The sequence below is a fragment of the Leuresthes tenuis genome, unplaced genomic scaffold (assembly GCF_036924035.1).
Source record: "Leuresthes tenuis unplaced genomic scaffold, fLeuTen1.0.hap1 SCAF_48, whole genome shotgun sequence".
Taxonomy (NCBI): Eukaryota; Metazoa; Chordata; class Actinopteri; order Atheriniformes; family Atherinopsidae; genus Leuresthes; species Leuresthes tenuis.
The window spans coordinates 164,917-175,585 of record NW_027325402.1 but is presented as its reverse complement, the minus strand read 5'-3'; the positions used below and the strand labels follow the sequence as shown (position 1 = coordinate 175,585).

The following is a 10,669-nucleotide window of genomic DNA, read 5'->3' as shown; positions in this document are numbered from 1 at the left end:
TCTGCTGTTGTGAAAAAGCTAACAGCGGTGCAGGATGGAAGTTTCTTTTAGTCTGCTGAGAAAAGAGAGTGAATGCGAAGTAGACTTTAACACGGCTCTGGGAGCGAGCCGAGTGCGGGCTAACCAGGAGAATTGCTTGAAAGAAACGCGACACCGAATGAGCGGTCAGAACAAAGCCTCAATACGGTGTTCCTGTGGTGTTTTTATAAAATGCGGTGAAAATAAAGGTGTGAATGCCCCATAGAAAACTAAAAGGTGGAGCGGAAGTGTTCGGCTGCAAGAAGGTGTGAATGTCCGACTATATTTGGTGAAAAGCAGGTGAAGCAAGGTCTGAATGCCCAACCTTACATCATCAAAAGCGAGATCAGAGGTTTTTGGCTGCAAGAAGGCCATAGTTTGCCAAAAGCGGGTAAGGTGCGAATGACCGACTAAATATCAACAAAAGTGGGGGCGGAGGTCTTCGGATGCAAGTGGGTGTGAATATCCCACCATACAAGTATGGTGGAGAGGAAGCTGTGAATGGCCGACCATAGTTTGCAAAAAGCGGGTGAGAAAAGGTGCGAATGTCCAACCATACATGATCGAAACAGGGTGTTTGGCTGCGACAAGGTGTGAATGTCCACCCATAATTAATGAAAAGCGGGCAACAAGTAGGTTCGAATGCCATACCATACATCATCAAAAGCAGGAGTGGATGTGTTCGGCTACAAGAAGGTTTGAATGTCCGAGCATAGTTTGTAAAAAGCGGGTAAGAAAAGGTTCGAATGCCCGAACATACACCATCAAAAGAGGGAGCGGAGGTGTTCCGCTGTAAGACGGTGTGAATGTCCGACCATAGTTGGTAAAAAGTGGGTATGAAAAGGTGCGAATGCCCAAATTCGGCTGCAAAAAACTGTGTTCGGCTGCAAAAAGGTGTGAATGTTCGACTAAAGTTTGTAAAAAGCGGGTAAGACAAGGTGCGAATGCCTGACAATGTATGATCAAAAGCGGGAGCGGAGGTGTTCAGCTGCAAGAAGGTCTAAATGTCCATAATTAATTGCTAGAAAACATGAAAGAAAATTTTCGAAAATCAATCCGCACATGATCATAAGTGGGAGAGGAGGTGTTCAGCTGCAAGAAGGTGTGAATATCCTACCATAATTGCTGAAAAATGTGTTAGAAACGGTAAGAATCCCGGACCATACCTCATCAAAAGCTAGAGAGGTGGTGTTCGGCTACAAGTAGGTGTGAATGTCTGACTAAAGTTCAAATATATTAACAAAAGCGGGAGGAGAGGTCTTTGGATGAGTGGTTGAGAATTTCCAACCATAATCTATAAAATGCGGTGAAAAAAAAGGTGTGATAGAAACCTAAAAGGTGGAGCGGAAGTGTTCGGCTGCAAGAAGGTGTGAATGTCCATCTATAGTTGGTGAAAAGCAGGAAAAGCAAGGTCTGAATGCCCAATCTTACATCATCAAAAGCGAGATCAGAGGTGTTTGGCGGCAAGAAAACGGGTAAGGTGTGAATGACCGACTAAATATCAACAAAAGTGGGGGCGGAGATCTTCGGATGCAAGTGGGTGTGAATATCCCACCATACAAGTATGGTGGAGAGGAAGCTGTGAATGGCCGACCATAGTTTGCAAAAAGCGGGTGAGAAAAGGTGCGAATGTCCAACCATACATGATCAAAACAGGGAGCGGAGGTGTTTGGCTGTGACAAGGTGTGAATGTCCACCCATAATTAATGAAAAGCGGGCAACAAGTAGGTTCGAATGCCCAACCATACATCAACAAAAGCAGGAGTGGATGTGTTTGGCTACAAGAAGGTTTGAATGTCCGAGCATAGTTTGTAAAAAGCGGGTAAGAAAAGGTGCGAATGCCCGAACATACACCATCAAAAGAGGGAGCGGAGGTGTTACACTTGAAAGACGGTGTGAATGTCCGACCATAGTTGGTAAAAAGTGGGTAAGAAAAGGTTCGAATGCCCGAATATATACCATCAAAAGCGGAAGCGGAGGTGTTCGGCTGCAAGAAGGTGTGAAAGTCCGACCATGGTTTGTAAAAAGCGGGTAAGAAAAGGTGCGAATGCCCGACAATGTATGATCAAAAGAGGGAACGGAGGTTTTCGGCTTTAAGAAGGTATAAATATCCAACCATAATTTGTAAAAACCGGGGAAGAAAAGGCTCGGAAGCCCGACTATACACCATCAAAAGCGGGAACGGAGGTTTTCGGCTACAAGAAGGTTTGAATGTACGACCATAGTTTGTAAAAAGCGGGTAAGAAAAGGTGCGAATGCCTGAACATACACCATCAAAAGAGGGAGCGGAGGTGTTACACTTGAAAGACGGTGTGAATGTCCGACCATAGTTGGTAAAAAGTGGGTAAGAAAAGGTTCGAATGCCCGAATATATACCATCAAAAGCGGAAGCGGAGGTGTTCGGCTGCAAGAAGGTGTGAACGTCCGACCAAAGTTTGTAAAAAGCAGTTAAGAAAAGGTTCGAATATCCAACCAAACATAATCAAAAGTGGGAGCAGAGCTGTTCGACTGCAAGTAGGTGTGAATATCCACCCATAATTCCTGAAAAATGGGTAAGAAAAGGTGCGAATGCCCAACCATACATCATCAAAAGAAGAAGTGGATGTGTTCTGCTACAAGAAGGTTTGAATGTCCAACCATAGTTTGTAAAAAGCGTGTAAGAAAAAGTTCGATTGCCCGAACATACACCATCAAAAGAGGGAGCGGAGGTGTTCCGCTGTAAGATGCTGCGAATGTCCGACCATAGTTGGTAAAAAGCGGGTAAGAAAAGGTTAAAAAACCGGACTGTACACAATCAATAGCGGGAGCGGAGTTGTTCGGCTACAAGAAGGTGTGAAAGTCCGACCATGGTTTGTAAAAAGCGGGTAAGACAAGGTGCGAATGCCCGACAATGTATGATCAAAAGAGGGAGCGGAGTTGTTCGGCTGCAAGGTCTGAATTTCCAACCATAATTTGTAAACACCGTTGAAGAAAAGGCTCGAAAGCCCGACTATACACCATCAAAAGCGGGAGCGGAGGTGTTCAGCTGCAAGAAGGTCTGAATGTCCACCAATAATTACTGAAAAATGGGTAAGAAAAGGTGTGAATGCCCAACTATACATCATCACAAGCAGAAGTGGATGTGTTCGGCCACAAGAAGGTTTAAATGTCCGACCATAGTTTGTAAAAGGCGGGTAAGAAAAGGTTCGAATGCCCGAACATACACAATCAAAAGAGGGAGCGGAGGTGTTTCACTGCAAGAAGGTGTGAATGTCCGAGCATAGTTTGTAAAAAGTGGGTAAGAAAAGGTTCGAATGCCAGAACATACACCATCAAAAGAGGGAGCGGAGGTGTTCCGCTGTAAGAAGGTGTGAATGTCCGACCATAGTTGGTAAAAAGCGGGTAAGAAAAGGCTAAAATACCCAACTCTACACAATCAATAGCGGGAGCGGAGTTGTTCGGCTAAAAGAAGGTATGAAAGTCCGACCATGGTTTGTAAAAAGCGGGTAAGAAAAGGTTCGAATGCCAAAATATACACCATCAAAAGCGGAAGCCGAGGTGTTCGGCTGCAAGTAGGTGTGAATGTCAGATCATAATTTGTAAAAAGCTGATGAGAAAGGTGTGAATGACCGACAATAATTGCTGAAAAATGTGTTAGAAAAGGTAAGAATGCCGGACCATTCATCATCAAAAGCCGGAGAAGAGGTGTTCGGCTGCAAGAAGCTGTGAATGTCCAGCCATAATAACTCAAAAACGGGTAAGAAAAGGTAGTATTGCCAGACCATAAATGATCAAAACAGGGAGCGGAGGTGTTCCGCTGTAAGAAGGTGTGAATGTCCCACCATAATTGGTAAAAAGCGGGTAAGAAAAGGTTAAAATACCCGACTGTACACAATCAATAGCGGGAAGGGATGTGTTCGGCTACAAGAAGGTGTGAAAGTCCGACCATGGTTTGTAAAAAGCGGGTAAGAAAAGGTGCGAATGCCCGACAATGTATGATCAAAAGAGGGAGCGGAGGTTTTCGGCTGCAAGAAGGTCTGAATGTCCAACCATAATTTGTAAAAACCGGGGAAGAAAAGGCTCGAAAGCCCAACTATACACCATCAAAAGCGGGAGCAGAGGTGTTCAGCTGCAAGAAGGTCTCAATGTCCATCAATAATTGCTAGAAAACATGAAAGAAAATTTTTCGAATATCAAACCGCACATGATCATATGCGGGAGAGGAGGTGTTCAGCTGTAAGATGGTGTGAATGTCCATCCATAATTCCTGAAAAATGGGTAAAAAAAGGTGCGAATGCCCAACCATACAACATCAAAAGCAGGTGTGAATGTCATCATAATTTGCAAAAACCTGATGAGAAATGGTGAGAATGCCCGACTATACACCATCAAATGCGGGAGCGGAGGTGTTCGGCTGTGAGTAGGTGTGAATGTCCGACCATACTTGCTGAAAAATATGACAAAGCAGTTTTCACTTGGTTTGAGTGAAGGAATTCATTTTATATCAAAATCCGAAATTGTGTAGAACTCGTGGAAATAAGTTTATTCTCGGATTCCTAAAGGTTTAGTGTTGTTCTTTGGTATACTGCAAAGTAATACTTTCTATTTTGTTGAAACCCATTCAGACATGGATAAATATGAAGGACAAAGCAGTTTTAACTTGGTTTGAGTGAAGGAATTCATTTTATATCAAAATCCGAAATTGTGTAGAACTGGTGATAAGAAGCTTATTCTCGGATTCCTAAAGGTTTAGTGTTGTTCTTTGGTATACTGTAAAGTAATACTTTCTTTTTTGTTGAAACCTATTCAGACACGGATAAATATTAAGGACAAAGCAGTTTTAACTTGGTTTGAGTGAAGGAATTCATTTTATGTCAAAATCCGAAATTGTGTAGAACTGGCGATAAGAAGCTTATTCTCGGATTCCTAAAGGTTTAGTGTTGTTCTTTGGTATACTGCAAAGTCATACTTTCTTTTTTGTTGAAACCTATTCAGACATGGATAAATATTAAGGACAAAGCAGTTTTAACTTGGTTTGAGTGAAGGAATTCATTTTATATCAAAATCCGAAATTGTGAAGAACTGGTGATAAGAAGCTTATTCTCGGATTCCTAAAGGTTTAGTGTTGTTCTTTGGTATACTGCAAATTAATACTTTCTTTTTTGTTGAAACCTATTCAGACATGGATAAATATGAAGGACAAAGCAGTTTTAACTTGGTTTGAGTGAAGGAATTCATTTTATATCAAAATCCGAAATTGTGTAGAACTGGTGATAAGAAGCTTATTCTCGGATTCCTGAAAAGGTTTAGAGTTGTTCTTTCCTATCCTGCAAAGTACAACGTTCTTTTTTGTTTAAAGCTATTATGACATGGATAAATATGAAGGACAAAGCAGTTTTAACTTAATCGGTTTCAACAAAATAGAAAGTATTACTTTGCAGTATACTAAAGAACAACACTAAACCTTTAGGAATCCGAGAATAAACTTATTTCCACGAGTTCTACACAATTTCGGATTTTGATATAAAATGAATTCCTTCACTCAAACCAAGTTAAAACTGCTTTGTCCTTGATATTTATCCATGTCTGAATCGGTTTCAACAAAATAAAAAGTATTACTTTGCAGTATACCAAAGAACAACACTAAACCTTTAGGAATCCGAGAATAAACTTATTTCCACGAGTTCTACACAATTTCGGATTTTGATATAAAATGAAATCCTTCACTCAAACCAAGTGAAAACTGCTTTGTCATATTTTTCAGCAAGTATGGTCGGACATTCACACCTACTCACAGCCGAACACCTCCGCTCCCGCATTTGATGGTGTATAGTCGGGCATTCTCACCATTTCTCATCAGGTTTTTGCAAATTATGATCTGACATTCACACCTGCTTTTGATGATGTATGGTTGGGCATTCGCACCTTTTTTTTTTACCCATTTTTGAGGAATTATGGGTGGACATTCACACCTTCTTGCAGCTAAACACCTCCGCTCCCACTTATGATCATGTGCGGTTTGATATTCGAAAATTTTCTTTCATGTTTTCTAGCAATTATTGATGGACATTCAGACCTTCTTGCAGCTGAACCCCTCTGCTCCCGCTTTTGATGGTGTATAGTCGGGCTTTCAAGCCTTTTCTTCCCCGGTTTTTACAAATTATGGTTGGACATTCAGACCTTCTTTTAGCCGAAAACCTCCGCTCCCTCTTTTGATCATACATTGTCGGGCATTCGCACCTTTTCTTACCCGCTTTTTACAAAACATGGTCGGACTTTCACACCTTCTTGTAGCCGAACACATTCGCTCCCGCTATTGATTGTGTGCAGTCGGGTATTTTAACCTTTTCTTACCAACTTTTTACCAACTACGGTCGGACATTCACACCTTCTTATGGCGGAACACCTCCACTCCCTCTTTTGATGGTGTATGTTTGGGCATTCGAACCTTTTCTTACCCGCTTTTTACAAACTATGGTCGGACATTCAAACCTTCTTGTAGCCGAACACATCCAGTTCTGCTTTTGAGGATGTATGGTCGGACTTTCACACCTTTTAGTAGCCAAACAACTCCGCTCCCGCTATTGATTGTGTACAGTCGGGTATTTTACCTTTTTACCAATTATGGTCGGACATTCACACCTTCTTACAGCGGAACACCTCCGCTCCCTGTTTTGATCATTTATGGTCTGGCAATACTACCTTTTCTTACCCGTTTTTGAGTAATTATGGCTGGACATTCACAGCTTCTTGCATCCGAACACCTCTTCTCTGCTTTTGATGATGAATAGTCCGGCATTCTTACCTTTTCTAACACATTTTTCAGTAATTATTGTCGGTCATTCACACCTTTCTCATCAGCTTTTTGCAAATTATGATCTGACATTCACACCTACTTGCAGCCGAACACCTCGGCTTCCGTTTTTGATGGTGTATATTTTGGTTTTCGAACCTTTTCTTACCCACTTTTTACAAACTATGCTCGGACATTCACACCTTCTTGCAGCGAAACCCCTCCGCTCCCTCTTTTGATTGTGTATGTTCGGGCATTCGAACCTTTTCTTACCCGCTTTTTACAAACTATGGTCGGACATTCAAACCTTCTTGTGGCCGAACACATCCACTTCTGCTTTTTATGATGTATAGTTGGGCATTCACACCTTTTATTACCCACTTTTCAGTAATTATTTGTTGGAAATTCAGACCTTGCAGCCGAACACCTCCGCTCCCTCTTTTGATCATACATTGTCGGGCATTTGCACCTTGTCTTACCCGCGTTTTACAAACCATGGTCGGACTTTCACACCTTCTTGTAGCCGAACAACTCCGCTCCCGCTATTGATTGTGTACAGTCGGGTATTTGAACCTTTTCTTACCCGCTTTTTACCAATTATGGTCGGACATTCACACCGTCTTACAGCGGAACACCTCCGCTCCCAATTTTGATGGTGTATGTTCGAGCATTCGAACTTTTTCTTACCCACTTTTTACAAGCTATGGTCGGACATTCAAACCTTCTTGTAGCAGAACACATCCACTTCTTCTTTTGATGATGTATGGTTGGGCATTCGCACCTTTTCTTACCCATTTTTCAGGAATTATGGGTGGAAATTCACACCTACTTGCAGTCGAACAGCTCTGCTCCCATTTTTGATTATGTTTGGTTGGATATTCGAACCTTTTCTTAACTGCTTTTTACAAACTTTGGTCGGACGTTCACACCTTCTTGCAGCCGAACACCTCCGCTTCCGCTTATGATGGTATATATTCGGGCATTCGAACCTTTTCTTACCCGCTTTTTACCAACTATGGTCGGACATTCGCACCATCTTACAGCGGAACACCTCCGCTCCCTCTTTTGATGGTGTATTTTCGGGCATTCGCACCTTTTCTTACCCGCTTTTTACAAACTATGGTTGGACATTCAAACCTTCTTGTAGCCGAAAACCTCCACTCCCTCTTTTGATCATACATTGTCGGGCATTCGCACCTTTTCTTACCCGCTTTTTACAAACTATGCTCGGACATTCAAACCTTCTTGTAGCCAAACACATCCACTCCTGCTTTTGTTGATGTATGGTTGGGCATTCGAACCTACTTGTTGCCCGCTTTTCATTAATTATGGGTGGACATTCAGACCTACTTGCAGCCGAACACCTCGGCTTCCGCTTTTGATGGTGTATATTTTTGCATTCGAACCTTTTCTTACCCGCTTTTTACAAACCATGGTCGGACTTTCACACCTTCTTTTAGCCGAACAACTCCGCTCCCGCTATTGATTGTGTAGAGTCGGGTATTTTAACCTTTTCTTACCCGCTTTTTACCAACTATGGTTGGACATTCACACCTTCTTACAGCGGAACACCTCCGCTCCCTCTTTTGATGGTGTATGTTCGGGCATTCGAACCTTTTCTTACCCGCTTTTTACAAACTATGCTCGGACATTCACACCTTCTTGCAGCGAAACACCTCCGCTCCCTCTTTTGATTGTGTATGTTCGGGCATTCAAACCTTTTCTTACCCGCCTTTTACAAACTATGGTCGGACATTCAAACCTTCTTGTGGCCGAACACATCCACTTCTGCTTTTGATGATCTATAGTTGGGCATTCACACCTCTTCTTACCCATTTTTCAGTAATTATTGGTGGACATTCAGACCTTCTTGCAGCTGAACACCTCTGCTCCCGCTTTTGATGGTGTATAGTCGGGCTTTCGAGGCTTTTCTTCAACGGTGTTTACAAATTATGGTTGGAAATTCAGACCTTGCAGCCGAACACCTCCGCTCCCTCTTTTGATCATACATTGTCGGACATTCGCACCTTGTCTTACCCGCGTTTTACAAACCATGGTCGGACATTCACAGCTTCCTCTCCACCATACTTGTATGGTGGGATATTCACACCCACTTGCATCCGAAGACCTCCGCCCCCACTTTTGTTGATATTTAGTCGGTCGTTCACACCTTACCCGTTTTCTTGCCGCCAAACACCTCTGATCTCGCTTTTGATGATGTAAGATTGGGCATTCAGACCTTGCTTTTCCTGCTTTTCACCAACTATAGACGGACATTCACACCTTCTTGCAGCCGAACACTTCCGCTCCACCTTTTAGGTTTCTATCACACCTTTTTTTTCACCGCATTTTATAGATTATGGTTGGAAATTCTCAACCACTTATCCGAAGACCTCTCCTCCCGCTTTTGTTAATATATTTGAACTTTAGTCAGACATTCACACCTACTTGCAGCCGAACACCACCTCTCTAGCTTTTGATGATGTATGGTCCGGCATTCTTACCGTTTCTAACACATTTTTCAGCAATTATGGTAGGACATTCACACCTTCTTGCAGCTGAACACCTCCTCTCCCACTTATGATCATGTGCAGATTGATTTTCGAAAATTTTCTTTCATGTTTTCTAGCAATTAATGATGGACATTTAGACCTTCTTGCAGCTGAACACCTCCGCTCCCGCTTTTGATCATACATTGTCAGGCATTCGAACCTTGTCTTACAAACTTTAGTCAAACATTCACACCTTTTTGCAGCCGAACACAGTTTTTTTCAGCCGAACTTGGGCATTCGAACCTTTTCATACCCACTTTTTACCAACTATGGTCGGACATTCAAACCTTCTTGTAGCCGAACACATCCAGTCCTGCTTTTGATGATGTATGTTCAGGCATTCGAACCTTTTCTTACCAGCTTTTTACAAACTATGCTCGGACATTCAAACCTTCTTGTAGCCGAACACATCCACTCCTGCTTTTGATGATGTATGGTTGGGCATTCGAACCTACTTGTTGCCCGCTTTTCATTAATTATGGGTGGACATTCACACCTTGTCGCAGCCAAACACCTCCGCTCCCTGTTTTGATCATGTATGGTTGGACATTCGCACCTTTTCTCACCCGCTTTTTGCAAACTATGGTCGGCCATTCACAGCTTCCTCTCCACCATACTTCTATGGTGGGATATTCACACCCACTTGCATCCGAAGACCTCCGCCCCCCCTTTTGTTGATATTTAGTCGGTCATTCGCACCTTACCCACTTTTGGCAAACTATGGCCTTCTTGCAGCCAAAAACCTCTGATCTCGCTTTTGATGATGTAAGGTTGGGCATTCAGACCTTGCTTCACCTGCTTTTCACCAAATATAGTCGGACATTCACACCTTCTTGCAGCCGAACACTTCCGCTCCACCTTTTAGTTTTCTATGGGGCATTCACACCTTTTTTTTCACCGCATTTTATAAAAACACCACAGGAACACCGTATTGAGGCTTTGTTCTGACCGCTCATTCGGTGTCGCGTTTCTTTCAAGCAATTCTCCTGGTTAGCCCGCACTCGGCTCGCTCCCAGAGCCGTGTTAAAGTCTACTTCGCATTCACTCTCTTTTCTCAGCAGACTAAAAGAAAGTTTCATCTTGGGCTCCCTGAAACCTCCATCCTGCACCGCTGTTTGCTTTTTCACAAGAGCAGAGGAGAGCGCACCGTTCCCAGGGGCACTACAGTACCGGGTCGATGCTTGGAGTGAACGGAGCAAGCTCCTTTTTCAACTCCTATTGATACAAATCCATTTAATATGTAGTCCTCGCATAGAGGACACATCAGACATTAAACTGATAAGAACAGATACTACACTTGATCTTAGCCAAAAGGCCGAGAAGCGAT

The 10,669-nt window shown here is 42.8% G+C and overlaps 1 non-coding gene across 1 annotated transcript; it reads right to left on the bottom strand.

Moving 5' to 3' along the window:
- Window positions 1-10,478: 10,478 nt before the first annotated feature.
- Window positions 10,479-10,669, bottom strand: LOC140285637 (U2 spliceosomal RNA). The gene has a single exon (XR_011910636.1). It is a non-coding gene; the product is annotated as a U2 spliceosomal RNA (small nuclear RNA).